The sequence below is a fragment of the Pseudonaja textilis genome, chromosome 1 (genome assembly GCF_049901715.1).
Source record: "Pseudonaja textilis isolate UNSWEBS1 chromosome 1, rPseTex1.2, whole genome shotgun sequence".
NCBI lineage: Eukaryota > Metazoa > Chordata > Lepidosauria > Squamata > Elapidae > Pseudonaja > Pseudonaja textilis.
Window position 1 is genome coordinate 107,263,511 of NC_141990.1, and position 17,929 is coordinate 107,281,439.

General features: G+C 39.6%; 1 long non-coding RNA gene across 1 annotated transcript in view; it reads right to left on the minus strand.

Moving 5' to 3' along the window:
- LOC148127748 (uncharacterized) overlaps positions 1–17,929 on the minus strand; it is a 133,301-nt gene that overhangs the window by 98,908 nt on the left and 16,464 nt on the right. Inside the window, exon 2 of the long non-coding RNA XR_015741080.1 lies at positions 16,756–16,804. This is a non-coding gene — a long non-coding RNA (uncharacterized LOC148127748). The remainder of the gene's footprint in view (positions 1–16,755; positions 16,805–17,929) is intronic.

The window sequence follows — 17,929 nt, forward strand, 5'->3', positions numbered from 1 at the left end:
TGGCAGCTCTGGAAACTGAACAACCACAGAAAAGAAACATGCTCCATATTTCAGAACTTGCATTTTAAATATTTACTAAAGCCTCTCCTACAGGAACACTGAAAACTGCCCCAAGTACAGAGCAGCCTTTGTTCTTTAATTAAGAATTAAACATGGCTCATCTATTAAATAGTGCAAGCTATAATATGAGGAGAGGAGGAAAGGATATGTATGCAGTGATCCTGTTCCTATAGATTTCATCTTTTTAGACCCTAGCTGCATGCCTCAATCTGTGGATAAGGAAGAGAGAAAAAAAACTATGGTATTTATTTAGTTTTGTCTGAACATACTCACTCTGAGCCTACTCTGAATGCTGACCTTCGTCCAGTTCTCCATATGCTAGCTATCATGGGCACTGAGTATCTTTTTGAATATAGCTAAAGGACAGATGTTCAGCTCAGGATGGGGTGTCTTAAATGCTGTTATTTATCAATTATTAAAATGTGCTTTAAAGACATGTTTCTTTTCTTTACCCACTTATCCTTTATCATGCAGAATTACGCTTTCATGTTTACTACTTGGCATCAACTTGGGTTCAGTTTGGCTAATGCTATGACTTGACACCAGCTTGGAAAATGTGCTATTCATGTTCAAGGAATCTGAATGGGGGGGGGGATCCAGAAGACAGGGAAATGGGATTCAGAACAGCCTAAGTGAGAGGTCAAAATCCATAATTTTTGCAGGGAAAGATATCATGAGACATTAGCAGTTTGTCTTCCCAAGCTGGTCCCAAGCTACATGGTATTATCGTCTCAAATAATTTGGACTTTCCAAAACACAGGGATTTATGAAACTTGAAAAATCTTTTTCTGTTTTGTCCTTAGATGAGAAAAAAAAGGCTCAGGCAGGCTGAGCACATGCCTAGAGCCAGTTTGGTCTAGTGGTTAAGAGCACAAAACTAGAAGCTAGGAGACTGTCTAGCCTTAAGCATGAAATCTGGCTGGTTGACTTTGGGACAAGCACTCTCTCTCAATCCAACCTAGCCCACAAGACTGTTGTGTGACAATAAACACAGTGTCAGACATAAAGATCTCAAGTGCCAATATACAAATTCACAAAGTCTGGGGAACAAACAGGGTGAACTTGAACTACGAATACATGAAGGTAGATATGATATAGTTGGAATAACAGAAACTTGATTGGATGAAACCCATGATTGGAACATACTGGTAGAAGGATACAAACTATTCAAAAAAACAGACCCCATAAAAGAGGAGGTGGAGTTGCACTGTATGTAAAGGACCACTATATTGCTACAGAAATGCATGAAACCAAAGAGGAAAACCTCCTTGAATTCATATGGATCAATATAAAAGAAAAAAAGAATGACATGGCCATAGGTGTATATTATAGGCCACCCAATCAAGCAGAAAAAATAGATGCCCTTTTTGCCAGCCAACTAAAAAACATATGCAGGAAACACACAACAGTAGTAATGGGGGACTTCAATTATCCTGATATCAATTGGAAAACTAATTCTGCACCAAGTGAGAAATCAAATAAGTTCCTAACCAACCTAGCTGACAACTTTGTTGTCCAAAAAGTAGAGGGTGAAACTAGAGAGACAGCCATACTGGATTTAATTCTTACAAACAGAGAAGAAGCGATAGAGGGAGCTGAAACTGCAGGAACTTTGGGTGAAAGTGACCATGTCATACTAGAATTAAACATAACACAAACCCAAGCAATAGAATATAATGACATCAGAGTCTTGGATTTTAAAAGAGCTGATTTCAATAAACTCAGAGAGAACTTGGGAAAGATTCCATGGATGAAAATCGTAAAGGGGAAAACAACTCAAGAGTTGGGAAACTCTGAAAAGTACAATCATAGAAGCCCAGACCAGCACAATATCACTGAGAAAGAAAAACAAGAAATCCAAGAAGAAACCAGCATGGCTGCACAAAGATCTCTCTGGCAAATTGAAAGGAAAAACGGGACAAGTACAAAAAATGGAAAGAAGAACATACAACTAAGAATAGAATAGAATACTTTATTGGCCAAGTGTGATTGGACACACAAGGAATTTGTCTTGGTGTAAATACTCTCAGTATACATAAAGAAAAGGTACATTTGTTAAGAATCAAGAATCATAACGTACAACACTTAATGATAGTCATAGGGTACAATCAACAATCAAATCATACTAGGAAACAGTCAGTATAAATCGCAAGGATACAAGCAACAAAGTTACAGTCCTACAATCACAGGTGGGAGGATACAGGTGATAAGGAGTGATGAGAAGATTAACAGAATAGTTGTGAACACTTTGTAAATAGTTGAACAGTGTTGATGCAATTATTTGTTTAGCAGAGTGATGGCTTTTGGTTTTGCAGTGCTCTATAGCGTCGTTTTGAGGAAAGGAGTTGAAACAGTTTATGTCCAGGATGTGAGGGGTCTGTAAATATTTTCACAGCCCTCTTTTTGACTCGTGCAGTATACAGGTCCTCAATTGAAGGCAGGTGGGTAGTATTTGTTCTTTCTGCAGTCCTAATTATCCTCTGAAGTCTGTATGTATCCTGTTGGGTTGCAGAACCAAACCAGACAGTTATAGAGGTGCAGATGATAGACTCAATAATTCCTCTGTAGAACGGTATCAGCAGCTCCTTGGGCAGTTTGAGTTTTCTGAGTTGGCGCAGAAAGAACATTCTTTGTTGTGCTTTTTCGATGACATTTTTGATGTTAGGTGCCATTTTAGGTCATGTGATATAGTAGAACCTAGAAATTTGAAGGTCTCTACTGTTGACACTGTGTTATCTAGTATCGTAAGAGATGGTGGTATGGGAGGTAGTACAGTTTTGAGTGTGTTCAGTTCCAGATTGTTCCGGTTACACCACGAGGCAAGTTCTATAACCTCCTGTCTGTTTGCAGATTCATCGTTGTCTCAAATGAGACCAATCACTGTTGTGTCATCAGCAAACTTCAGTATTTTAACAGATGGATCATTTGAGATGCAGTCATTGGTATATAGGGAGAAGAGAAGTAGAGATAGCACATAGAAAATCAGCAGATAGCCAGAATCTGCAAAGAGGAAGTCTGGAAAGCAAAGGCTCAGAACGAATAAAGAGTTGCAACAAAAGTCAAAGATAATAAAGTTTTTTCCAACATATAGATAACAAGAAAAAAAAATCAAGGAAACAGTTGGTCCACTAAAGAGAGAAGAGCACAAGGAAGTAACAGGCAACAGAGAGAAAACAGAACTGCTTAACTTATTCTTTGCATCGGTCTTCAGGCAAAAAGAAACTATAGTTCAACCCACCAAAAACATAACTATAAAAGACAGACCAGAAATAAAAGTTAAAATAAGCAAAAAAAAAAAAAAATAGTAAGAGAACACCTGTTTGATCTTGATGAACACAAATCACTGGGGCCTGATGGATTATATCTCAGAGTTTTCAAGGAGCTGGCAGAGGTCATCTCAGAACCACTGCACCATATCTTTCAAAAATCCTGTAGCACCGGGGAAGTACCAGAGGAGTGGAAAAGAGCTGATGTGGTTCCCATCTTCAAAAAAGGGGAAAAAAACAGACCCAGGAAACTAAAGACCAATCAGCTTAACATCAATACTGGGGAAGATACTGGAAAAGATAATAAAAAAACCAGATCTGCCAACATCTAGAAACAAGTAAAGTAATAACTAGCAGTCAGCACTGGTTTGTTACGAACAGATCATGCCAAACCAATATTATTTCATTCTTCAACATAGTGACTAAATTAGTAGACCAGCAAAATACTGTGGACATAATATATTTAGATTTCAGTAAGGCATTTGACAAAGTAGATCACAACCTACTTCTTAGTAAGCTAGAAAAAAGTGGATAGCACCACCACTAGATGGACTCGCAACTGGCTGACAAACCATACTGTCAGCCTTCAAGATTTTCTCCCTTTGCTTTGCGTCTTTCAGCTGTCATAAGTAATGGGGGGAAGAGGTGGGAATGTTATGGGAAGTGAGCTGGAGGTATTACAAAGCGGAACTGTATAAGCTGGAGCGGGGTAGATTCTTGCTTAGGCTTTTATCCTATGCTATGTGCAGCTGCAACTCTTTATCAAAATATGTCAAGGGCAACAGACAGAGGCCTCATCACCACCTGGAGATGCCCACATGATGATACACACAACTTTTAATTGGATGAGCCAATTGAACTATTGGGGGTGGGAACGTTGCCATCACTTTGTATATGTGATTTTCTCAGATTCAGAATTCTTTTGTTGCTACCACATGATTTCCAGTAAAAGATATCTTTTCTCTGATTAATTGGAGTCTAAGTATTTCTTTCTTGGATTTTTAATGGAGCTTGACATTATTCTGAATCTCCACGTTACCAGCCCACCCGGAGAATTAATACGTTTTCTTCCGAGGGGGTCTGAACACAATGTCAAATCCCGCCAGTGACCAAGAAGACCTGGGAGCGACTGGAGGACAAGATTTCCTGATGTGAGAGGCGGCAGGGGAAGCTGACTTGTTAGCAGAATTAAGTCTTGGTGGAAAACCAGCTGTAAAACCCAAATGGTCCCTGGGAGTCAGCTGGAAGGATCCTGAGGAAAATCCTCCTCCAGGAGTGACCATTACCCATCGGCATGGAAGAGAAGAGCCATGGCAAGAGAAGGAAAGAAAGAATTTTTTACTAACTCAAGCCATGCATCTTTTAAATGAAGCTATTGGAGAACCTCAAACTGATCAAAGGTATGAGGGAGAGGAGGGGGAGGCAGCCCCAGCCAGAAGAATCAGAGCAGCCACCCCCATAAATCAACCTGGGCTGGCGCAACAGTCAGCAGCAGCCCAGGGGCCCCCGGCGGGGGGAGTAATTGCCAGAAGGAGTAGAACTCCAAAGGTGCCTCCGTTGGAAGTAAAATATGGGGGGGGGGGAATCCCAAGGAGTTAGGATTCTTCTTGGCACATGTCTGGAGCCATATGGAGGAATATGGAGAGGATTTTTCCTCAGAAGCAGCCAAAGTTAGATGTGTTACAAGGGCTCTGGAGGGAACAGCTGCAAAATGGATGGTGACTTTGCATAATGATAATGCCCCCCAGCTGATGAATTATGACCTGTTCATGACTGCGCTGCGGGCCACGTTTGAAGACCCACTTGCTGAATGTAAGGCCAGAATTAGGATGAAGACCATAAATCAGGGGCAGAGATCAGTGGCCAACTACACCCAGGAATTTAGAGAGCTGGCATGTCATATTCGAGGCTGGTCCCAGGGAGCCCTGATAGAAGCTTTTAAAGATGGGTTAAATGAAGATGTATATCAAAGCTGTATTGCCAGAAGAGACCCCAGTGAGTTGCAGCTGTGGTACGTACTGGCAGCAGAGGTGGAAATTGATCTGACCCAAAACAGATGCCGGGGGGCCTTGGTTGGAGCAAGTCCTCCCACACCAGCCCTCGAGAAGCCTTAAAACCTCAAAAGGGAGGAATGGCGGCAAAACCCAAGACCACTGCATCCTTCCGATGTGGGAAAGAAAGTCACCGGGCTGCAGACTGCCATGCCAAGCTAGAGCCAAAGGGGGTGCCAGGAGGAGGAAGAAAACCTGAAAAATCCCCAGCAGAGGCTTCTGGTTTGAGCCTCTTCACAGACAGACCGAAACCGTGATCGTGCGCGGTTTTGATCTGTGCTCGCTGCTGGAGCACCCCGAGCCAGCTGGTTTCGGGGCTAAGCCACCTCGTAGAGGTGGTGAAGAGGGGGGAGACTGCCAGCAGGGTTGAGGAGAGCTGCACCTCTCCTCCTCAACTGGCCATTACTCCTTTTCCCGAAGGTGGTTGCAGCGGTGGTAAGTAATGGCCACCACAAAGAAGAACTCAACTGGAAAAGAATGTGCAGGAGGAAGATAAGAAGAGAAAGTTTTGGTTGACTGGGTTAAACTGCAAAAGCAACAACTAAGGTACCCTGGAATTTAAACTAAAAAAAAAGTAACATTGTTCCAAAAGAAGACTTTGAAGCAATAAAGGAGAGAGAAAAGGGAAAGGATTTGGTTTTTTTTATTCTCTCCCTTTCCCTATACTGACAGCTAAGAGATTTAAATAAGAAATTGGAAAAAAAATCCACTTTGACATTAATAGGCATTTAAGCTGAAAATAAAATGTCAAAGGGATAATAAAGATTTCTGGATACTTAAAAGCTTTTAAAAGCAGGAAAGGAGAGAAAAAGAATAAAAGGGCAGGATCTGGAAAAAAGGGAGGAGACTGCCTGGAATTAAAAGGAATTTACAGTAAAACCTCAACAAGACTTCTAAAAGATACATTTTAACTGAAACTTGGCAACAAAATAGTAGAACCCCAGGAAGAGAAAGTGGAAAAAAGAAGCAAGAAACAGCTTTGGATTATGTGGATTACTTGGTGATCATTGGATTTTTGGTTATTGCATTTGAATGACTAAAATCAATCGGGTGGTTGTTTAAAAGTGTTTAAAATGGCACTACTTTTAGATGAACTAAAAATGGAACTTAAAAAGTACAAAGAAGATGCACAAGAAGGGAGAGGTTCTTTTGCCTTTGTATTTCAATTCTCAGAAATAGAGATCTGGAACTATGAGAAACAACAAGAAATGCCTGCAGAATAAGAAGACTGGGACAAAGAAGAAGCCATCTTTAATGAACAAGTAATTTTATGTGGGGAAAAAAAGGAAAGAGGGGAAAGAGAATAAAAAGTTTAAGATTTGAAAAAACAACCAAGAAAAGGAAGAATAGTTTGAAAAATAAGTATAATATTAGAAAGCAACAGAAGAGGGGAATACAGAAGAGACAATTAGAAGTAGAGAGACAAGGGGGTAAAAAGGGGAGGGAGAAGAAGAGAGGGAAGAAGGAAAGGAAAAGAAGTTATAAATGACAGAAACAAGATATGGAGAAACAGGGCCTATTTAGAGATAATGGGTGAAAATTTAATGGAAAAAGGAATTCTGCAAAGGTACATAAGATAGTATTGTTATATTAGAAATAGAAATAATTTTAGAAAATATGAAACAATGTATGATTAAAATGATGGATAAAATAGTTATTGTAATCTAGTGAAATGTTTGTTAATAAATAAATGAAATAAAATGAATGAGAGAATTGAATTAGGAAAGGATGGGAACATTTTAATTATTTAATGTTTTATAAAATATAAGGGAAGAGAAATAGGGGGAAAAATTACAGAAAGCTTATAAATGTTCCCAAGGAAATATGATATTTAATTGAAAAGAAATGTTAAAGATGTTAATGTTAATGAATATTAATGATAGAACTGAACTGGAATGGAATGAGTGTTTTAATTACATATATTCATAATCACTTTTTAAGAATATAGTGTGTATTTTAAGAATGTACCAAGCAGAATTTGATTGGAAGTTATGTATTATATTGAATGTTATAACCTCAAGGTATATATTGAAGCTTAAATAAGAGTTGAATGGATAAAATTAAAAGATATAAAGGTGTCATACTCCAATTACTAACTACAGGAGAAAATTTGTTTAATGAGAAAAGAAAATATGAAATTGAAACAGGACAGACAAAAGTATAAATATAATGATTTGAATTGCGATGAGTTAATTAAAATAAAATTGAGCAAATTAAGAGAGGAGAAAAACTATGTAGAAAATGTAAAACAGTAATACGATATGGAATAGAACATAAAAGTGAGCACGAAATTGAGTTTGTGTCTGTATGAAGAAGTGTAACCCGGGACCATGCTATTTTCAAAAAAAGATGTTTTATTTGTCTTATGTTTTTTTTGTGTGTGTGTGAAAACCCAAATAAAATTTTCAATATATATATATATATATATCTCCCCAGCAAAGCCTCACAAAATGGCGCTTAAAGTGGAGGATGTTGTAGAGATCAGCTTGGAGGTAGTAGAGAAAATGGGCTTAAGGCTAAAGACTTTAAAAACGCCCATAGCCTTTTGCCAACTGGATGGATTGGTAGCTGGGGGCGGCCCTGCACATTTCATAATTGAACCAGTAGAAATGACGATGGGGAAGCACAGAGAAACTTTGTGTTTTATTGTGGCTCCTGGGATGGAGCGCCCCCTAATACTGAGTTTGCCCTGGCTCCGGAAATGGAACCCCCATGTCGATTGGAGGAGGAGATCATTGCGCATACGTACTGACCGACCCCCAGAAGGGGAGGGGCAATCTCAACCGAAACTCAAGAATCCCACTGAGCTGGCCTCCACTGGCACCGAGAGTCTGAGGAGGGAGGAGAAAATTCCAGAGGAATATTGGGACTTAAAGGAGGTATTCAGTGAAAAGGCCTCGGACGAGCTTCCCCCCCCATCGCTCAACAGATTGCAGCATTGAAATTTTGCCAGGAGTGAAACTCCCAAAACCGAAACTGTAGTTGATGACACCGTGGGAGCTAGAAGAGCTGAGGTCATTTATTGATAAAAATTTGGAACATGGTTTTATCCAACCTGCTAGACCCCGAGTAGCAGTCCCAGTATTGTTCCGTGAGAAGAAAGATGGCTCTCTTCGTTTATGTGTGGACTATAGAAACCTCAATGCTATTTCGGTGGAGAATGTGTACCCCCTCCCCTTGATGAAGGATATGTTGGCCCACTTGGCCAAAGGGAAAATTTTTACGAAACTCGACCTGAGAGAAGCATATTACTGAGTTTGAATTAAGGAAGGGGATGAATGGAAAACTGCTTTTAACTGCCCAATGGGCTGTTTCCAATTCAATGTTCTTCCATTTGGCCTACAGGGGGGCCCTGCAGTATTCATGCAAATGATCAATCAGGTGTTGCATGAACATTTATACAAAGGGGTGTTGGTTTATCTTGATGATATTCTTATCTGTACGGAGACTTGTGATGAACATGTGAAACTACTGCGGTCAGTTCTGGAAAAACTTCGAGCTGCTCAGCTGTACGCAAAGTTGTCCAAGTGAGAATTCCACCAGGAAAAAATTGACTATTTAGGCTATCGCACATCACATGATGGCATAGAAATGGATCCGGGGAAAGTTCGTGCCATTTTGGAATGGGCCCCTCCCCGCACCAGGAAACAACTTCAAAGTTTCTTGGGATTTGCTAATTTTTACCATCAATTTATCCCTGCTTTTGTGAAGATTGCAATGCCTATCACAAATCTTCTAAAAACCAAAGGGGAGGTGAAACCGAAGCCTAGTAAACCACTAGAGTGGTCCATTGAATGTCAAGCCGCTTTTGAGAAGCTGAAACGACTGTTTGCTGCTGAACCAGTACTCAAACACCCGGACATGGATGCTCCTTTTGTAATTCAATTCGATGAGAGTGACGTAGCAGTCAGGGCAGTGTTACTACAAGCAAACAAGATGGGGACTGCAACCATGTGCATATACTTCCCATTAACTAACTGAAACCGAAAGAAGATGGGCCATTTGGGAAAAAGAAGCTTTTGCAGTTCTCTGGGCTCTGTTAACCTGGAGGCATTTCTTAGAAGGGGCAAAACACCCATTTGAGATGTGGACAGATCATAAAAATTTGGAGGCTTTGAAAATGCCTTGGAAGCTGTCTCCCAAGCAAGTTCGCTGGGTGCAGTACTTTAAGCACTTTAATTTTTCATTGAAGTACATACCAGGGGGGAAGAACTTCATGGTGGATGCTTTATCTAGATTACCTCAATATAATAGTGCTCGCCAAGAAGTGGTATGGCCTATTGTCCCAACCAAGCAGTTGGCAGATCCAGTGGTTACCAGAGCCCAGAAAAAGAAGGAAGTTGATTTATCAAATGATTTAACTGCAAAATTAAAAGAAGCTCTAAAACCTGATGATTGGTTCCTTGCTCACTCAAATAACTGTACAGTTAGAGATGGATTGGCATGGGTGGGGGCCAAATTATATGTGCCAGCAGAGCTGGGAAACCAGATATTACAGCAAGCTCATGACTCTAAAGCTGCTGGACATTTTGGATTCGTGAAGACCTTACACTTGGTTAAAAGGCAATTTTGGTGGCCTACCTTGAAAAAGGACATTGAAGACTTATGTGGCTAGCTGTCCTATCTGTGCCTCAGCAAAACGGCCTCCTGGTAAACCAGCAGGCTTACTACAAAATGTGGCTAGACCAACTGCTCCATGGAAGGAAATTTCTATGGATTTTATAGTGGAATTACCTGAAAGGGGGGGGGGGGGGATAGAGTTATTTGGGTAGTAACCAATTTGTTTTCCAAACAGGTACATTTCATACCTTGTCCGAGAATCCCATCTGTGAAAATGTTAGCTAAACTGTTTATTTTACATATCTACAGGTTACATGGGGTTCCTGAATGCATAATCTCAGACAGTGGTGTCCAGTTTACCTCAAACTTTTGGAAGGAGTTCCTGAAGTTATTGGGCTCCTCCCAGGGCTTAAGCTCCGCCCACCACCCACAAACCAATGGGGCTTGTGAGAGAACTAACTCGGTATTGGAACAGTATCTTAGATGTTATATAATTTATCAGCAAGATGATTGGGCTGACCTATTGCCATTTGCTGAGGTGGCATATAACAATTCGGTACATAGTAGTACTGGGTTTACTCCATTTAAAGTGGCTTCAGGACAAGACTTTGTACCCATACCCGAGCTTCCACAGGAGAAACCTAACATTCAGTCATTAGATGAATGGATAACACAGCTCCAGCTTACCTGGCCGGTTACCCGTAAAGCATTAGATGATGCTCATCAAGCCCATAAAAAATTTGCAGATAAAAAGAGTAGTCCACAAAAACCATATCAAGTTGGTGACAAGGTCTTTTTATCCACCAGATATTTGCAGACCACACAAAAGTCAAAAAAGCTTGGACCTAAGTATGTTGGACCTTTCCCAATTGAACAAATTGTGAACCCTGTGGCAGTCCAACTGAAATTACCTAAAACCCTCTGACGGATCCACCCTGTTTTCCATGTTAGTTTATTAAAACCTGAACATACCTCCGACTTGAGACCAACTCAGGTCAATCCCCCTGTGCCATTGCTAATTGAAGGTGAACAACATTTTGAAGTTAAAGAAATTTTGGATTCTCAAAAACAAAGGGGTTGACTCCAATATTTGATTGTTTGGAAACATTTTCCTCCTTCCCAGTCTGAATGGGTGAATGAGAAGGATGTTAGAGCTCCTCAGCTTAATCAAGGCATTTCGTACTAAATATCCTGATAAACCCTAAAAAATAGTGTTATGGTGTTACATGGATATTTTCTGTTACCTTCTATTTTTATCTTTTATAGGACTAATGTCTCTTTTGCAGGAGGGCCGAATGTCAGTCTTCAAGATTTTCTCCCTTTGCATTGCATCTTTCAGCTGTCATAAGTAATGGGGGGAGGAGGGGGGATATGGTTATGGAAAGTGAGCTGGAGGTGTTACAAAAGAAACCTGTATAAGCTGGGGGGGTAGATTCTTGCTTAGGCTTCTATCCTATGCTATGCGCAGCTGCAACTCTTTATCAAAATATGTCAAGGTCAATGGACAGAGGCCTCATCATCACCTGCAGATGCCCACATGATGATATACACAACTTTTAATTGGATGAGCCAATTGAACTATTGGGGTTGGGAACGTTGCCATCACTTTGTATATGTGATTTATGCGCCCATTTTCTCAGATTCAGAATTCTTTTATTGCTACCACATGATTTCCAGTAAAAGATATCTTTTCTCTGATTAATTGGAGTCTAAGTATTTCTTTCTTGAATTTTGAATGGAGCACCAGTTGATACATACTCAACAAATAGTCTTTAATGGGTCTAAGTCTACATGGAGGGAAGTAAGCATTGGGATGTCACAAGTTTCCATCTTAGGCCCAGTACTCTCCAATATCTTCATTAACAACTTAGATGAGGGAATTGAAGGGGAACTTACCAAATTGGCAAATGATACTAAGCTGGCAGGAATAGCTAATACCCAAGAAGATAGACATACTAGAAAACTGGGCCCTATCTAATAAAATGAAATTCAATATAGAGAAAAGTAAAGCCCTACATTTAGGCAAGAAAAACCAAAAGAACACATATAGACTGGGTGAAACCAGGCTTAATAGCAGTAACTGTGAAAGGGATCTTGGAGTCTTAGTGGACAACCAGCTAAATATGAGCCAGCATTGTGCAGCAGCAGCCAAAAAAGCTAATGTAATACTAAGTTGTATTAACAGAGGGATACAATCAAGATCAAGGGAGATACTAATACCACTCTATAAAGCCTTAGTAAGACCACATCTAGAGTACTGCATCCAGTTCTTTTCACTACATTACAAAAAAGATGTTGAGATTCTAGAAAAAGTACAGAGAAGAACAACCATGATGATTAGGGGACTGGAGACTAAAACATATGAAAAATGGTTACAGGTTACAGGGCTTGGCTAGTCTAGGAAAGAGAAGGACCAGGGAAGACATGGTAGCAATCTTCCAATATTTGAGTGGCTGCCACAGAGAGGAAAGGGTCAATCTATTTTCTAAAGCACCTGTAGGCCAGACAAAGAATAATGGATGGAAACTGAACAAGGAGAGATTTAACCTGGAAATAAGGAGAAACTTTCTGACAGTGAGAACAATCAACCAATGGAACACCTTGCCCTCGGAAGTTGTGGGAGTACCATCAGTTGAGATTTTCGAGAAGAGATTGGACTGCCATCTGTCAGAAATGGTGTAGGTTCTCCCACTTGGGTGAAGAGTTGGACTAGATGACCTACAAGGTCCCTTCCATCTCTGATTATCTGTTATCTGTGGTAAGGAAAATAGGAGGAGAATAGTGTGTGTTTTTGACATCTAGGTTTTGCATAAATTCAGAAGGGCTTGAGGATGAAACTTCAGCATAACTTTTTGAGCAAAGTAATAGCAATGAAATAGAGAAATTCTATGTATCCATATTAAAACCATATAAATAAACAATATTCTTTTCTTCCTATATCATTTTGTTGTGGGATTATTTTAGGGTCAAGAGAAGGTTGTCAAAATAAGTGAAATGGGATAAGTGTATGGACCTCTGCTGAACTTTTATATTTCTTCTCTCTTGATTAGCTGAAGGTTGAGGTCTGGAAAAAATGCCCAGTGACAACATTGTGACCAAATGTATATATATAATGAGCTTTTTTTTATTCCAGCATTGTTATCACTCATTAAAAACTGATAAATTAATGAAGTTTTACGTTTTTGTCTTCTATTTAAAACAGATAGGAAGGAGAAAGGGAAGGCTGTATTTTTCCCTAATAAGCTGTACATTGCACTGCCATCAAAATATTCTCTTTACTAAATGCTGTTAAAAGAGAAAAAAAAAAAAGAAATAAAAAGAGGATTCGGTGCATTATCATTTTATCCTGTGCTTAGATAAAGCTTAATAACTTAGAGTAAGGAACATTTGACACCATAACATTAGACTTTCAAATCCTTTGCTTTATTCTTTTTAAGCAGAAGTGACAAGAGTGGGCATTGTCCAATTCCAAGCCTTCTGTAAATATATGAGGACAAAATTAACATAAAATGTACTTATGAGAGTTAGCAAGGGAACAAATGCTATTCAAATCACATTAAATCAACTATTGTGAACTACACTATTTCTTAGCGCACCGGATAATGAAATGTAGATTTTATGCTTAGGTCAATATACATTAGAGGTATTTCAAACAGGGAAGGTATCTGAACCAAATCTTCATAAAATTCACTGTACACAAAATATTTAACTTACTTTTGGAATGTATTAGAAATAAATTCATATCTCCTATATCCAATAAAATGGTGATTTCACTAAATACCACCAATATTGAAATACCATTGGATTAGTTCAGTAATTGGAAAATGTCTATTTTTAAATCTACTGAGTAACCTATGTATCTGAAATTGGATTGCCACAATCTTCATCAATCTTTCCCTATTCTAATGAAGCAATGATGCCATTCACTAAAGATGCACAATGTTTACTGATTTAACAAGCTGTGGTAAATCTGGTTATAACCCCAAGCACTCTATTTATGCTTATGAGGAAAAATCATGATAAATCTCTCAAAGCAGCAAAAATAAGAAACACTGTTTTATATGCCTGAACCCTAATACCTTGTACTGGATATTTAGAGTGGCATGGTGGCTCAGTGGTTAAAACACTGGGCTTGTCAGCTGAAAAGCTGGCAATCCAGGTTTGACACCCAAGTGCCATGTGATGGGGTAAGCTCCCATCCTCACCCCAGCTCCTGCCAATGTAGCAGTTCGAAAGTATGAAAATATGAGTAGATAAATAGGTACTATTTTGGTGCAGAGATAACAGTGTTTCATGACATGATGCTGGGCACATGACTGTAGAAATGTCTTTGGACAGCACTGGCTCAATGTCCTTAAAACATAGATGAGCATGGATCCCTATAGTTGGCAATGACTAGCAGAGTAAAATCTACAGGGATCTCTTTACCTTTACTTTTATTGAATATTTACCTTATTAACCATTCACTACATCTTTTGGAGTACAGTAGTTCTATTTAGTACAATAACATATCGAAATAACAATTCCAACAATGTTGAAATACATATGAAAAAGGAAATGTTCCTTGAGGCATGATATCTACCGTGTTTCTCACAAAATAAGGCCGGGCCTTATTTTTTTTTTTGACCCCTGAGAAAATGGCTAGGCCATCTTTTCAGGGGTGACTTAATTTCCTTCCCACCTAGAGGGGCCCATACACACATACCTCTCCACAAGGCCGTTTCTATCAGCCAACGAAGGCTCCCCAAAGGCAGAGTCCCTAGCCACTTTGGGGCGAGGCATGGCTGCCTGTGTCCCCTTGCTATTAGGCAGTGTCTTTCAGGCGATGGAAGCTCCCCAAGGGCAGTCACCACCCACTTCGATCAGCCGGTAGAAGCGGCCCCGGGGCAAGCACACACACACACACTCCCCTTGCTGCAAGGCCACTTCTACAGTCCGATCGAAGTGTCTGGTGACTGCCCTTGGGGAGCTTCCATCACCTGAAAGACACTGCCTAATGGTGAGGGGACATGGGTATCCCTGACTCGCCCCAAAGTGGCTGGGGACTCTGCCTTCGGGGAGCTTCTATTGGCTGATGTTCTATCGGTAGATTGGGGTATTCTAGCCTAGGCTACCTGCAGGGCACTCCTAAAGGCAAATTTTCTCCCCATCCCCTGCCTTTCCCCCCAATTTCTCTTTATCTCGTGTAGTTCTAACAAACGGTGTGAGAAATAGTGGGAAAACGCATGGATGAAATAGGCCTAAATTTTGGGGGTGGGGCTTAATTTCACCTCATGCCTAGAAATCATGCTGGACCTTCCTATTGGTGGAGGCCGTATTGTTGGAGAAACACAGTACTAACTTTAACCTTGAACTGCAACTTCTGGGAGGAAAGAAGTAAATACCATTCAGAATAAGAATTCAAATTTCTGAACTTCATCATAGTCAACTTCTCCTAATTGTTTCATCTTCCTACAAAGTTTATCTCATTTTTTAAAGTGAAAATTAGTTGTGTTCACTCTTCTATGGTAATGATTAGGAAGTATGATGCTCACATTGTATTAGAACCTGAATTGAAGTTTTTTTTAAAAAGCCCCTGATTTGATTTGAACTGATGTGGTTTGAACTTCTAATTCAGTTTGAGCTCTCTTATAACACACTAAATTAGTCCCAGAATTGAAGGAGATCAGTACACATTCGCACAATGTACTACTGTACATTGCTGTAATATATAATATATAAACCCAGGGAAGAAAACCCTCTAAACCAAAATAGGTTGAGCTTTAATGATTTCTAAACATGTCCACAGATCATTGCTGAAACAAATTGTTACTTTGTGTAGGCGAATATATCTCTGCTGACATTTTCACAGTATTCATTTGTTTATACTCAACCTGATCAATAACAGTGTATTGTTTATTTTGATGGATGCCATGGATCTTTCACAGGAAAAAAAAAACATGGTGCCTGGTATTTGTCATGAAAATCATTAAATCTCATTAAAACAAAGGATTTATCCTGTTAACAAGTTTGTCCACAAGCTAGGCATTTATACACATGATACTAAAGGTTGCAGCTTGACTGAGTGACTGGAATCATTAAAGGAATTGATTTTATCACAACCATCCATATACTCATAGTGGTTAAACTACTTTTTAATATATTGTTTATAAAGCAATTCCTCATAGTGTAATGTTATATACTCTTTTTAAAAAGTATGATGATTCAGCAACCACTTAAATGATGCATTTGTATTGTGGTGAAATTTGAGGAAAACAGGGTATTAATTCTGAAATAACAGTATCATTGGTATCATAACTGGCTGAGAGAAGAACAACTAGTATAAATATGTTTGCATGATTGCTTGTAAAATCACTAGCAAACTGGCTGATGATATAGCTTATACAGTCACATACAAATGGAAATAAAGTATTGTATCTGTCTATGGAACAAATATAAAAACAGGGTTTTTACACTTCACAGGAGCTTTGGGCAAGTGGAATTGATGTAAAAGCTAATATGATATGTCAGTTGTGCTGTGACTTGAAAGAAACAGGTTCAAATCCACATTTACCCACTGAAGCTCAGTAAGTGTACTGGACCAGTCACAGGCTCTCAGTCTAACCCACAGTCACAGTTTGAGGGACAAACTGGAGAAGAAAATACAATATATGTCATCTTTGGTTCTTGAACTGTATAATTCTAGTGCTTTTATACAGGGGTGGGTTTCTACCGGTTCTGTCCACCTCTGTAGAACCGGTAGCTCTGAAGAGCAGCAGACATAGAACTGGTTCTATGTCTGCTTATGTTTTTGCCCACCCACCCACCCAGGCTCTTACCCGATCATTATTTCCTGATTTTTCAACTTCAACACTGAACGAGGCACATCTGCATTTAAAAAAGCAGAAAAAGAGGGTTGTTTCAAAGGCTGCTTCTCTGCATGCAGTGTGCTGATGACGATTTACAGGCACGCAGCTCACAGCATGCAGGGAAGCTCATAAATCCCAAACCAGGAGTTAACCCTGTCGTATCCCACCCCTGCTTTTATATGCTTTTCAGCTATCTCTCTGCTTATTATTAAAATTAACTTCTTATTATGGGCCTATCTAATGAATCACATTCTGAATTGGAGAAAAAGGGCTTAACAATTCTAATCTCAAAACTCAGCAGCCGATGGCTTCTTAGATGTTTTTGGATTATTCATAAACAGCAGGACCTGGTGGAGAGCTAGCAGGTATGGGAGCTGTCAGGTGACCAGGCACCTCTTAAAAAAGCACAGCAGGAAGTTGAACCACACATTCTGTAGCCAGGCTGAGAGTCTTAATCCAAACAACAGGAAATCTCATAGAATATCAGGCTCCAACATGTTACTTGGAAAATAGGAACTAGCACAGTACTACAGTTCTTCCATCATCATATTTGGGGTTCCAAAGAGAAAAAAAACTGAGCAACATGGTATATGTAGTGCAATACAGTGAACCATATGCAGATCTGTACATTGGGGAAATGAAACAACCACTTCCTAAACGCATGGCACAACATAGGAGTACAGACACATCAGGACTAAATTTGGGAGTCCATCTGCATTTAAAAGACACAGTCCAGTCTTCTGAAGACAACAAAGTCCATATTTTGGACAGAAAGGATCACTAGTTTGAAAGAAGGGTTAAAGAGGCCATCTATGTCAAAATTAAACAGTATTATCTCAACAGAGGGGGAGGAATATGACATCTATCTCTGATCTACAAGACAGTCCTTTCAACTGTTCCAAGAAGGCTCCACATCAATTTGTACCACTTAGGTGACACTGATGACACAGATAAATCTCCAGGTGACCTTAATGACTCTCTATAAAAATGCAAATGACCAGCTGCCTGCAAAGATTGTAAATCCTTCCATTCACCACTATCCAGTCAGAGCTGAAGAAGCTTCTTGGATGAGAAGCAAAATGTCTTGAAAGAAAAACCAGTTGCTTCTTGGGGGGAAAAAAAGCACCTTTGGGATAACCATAAC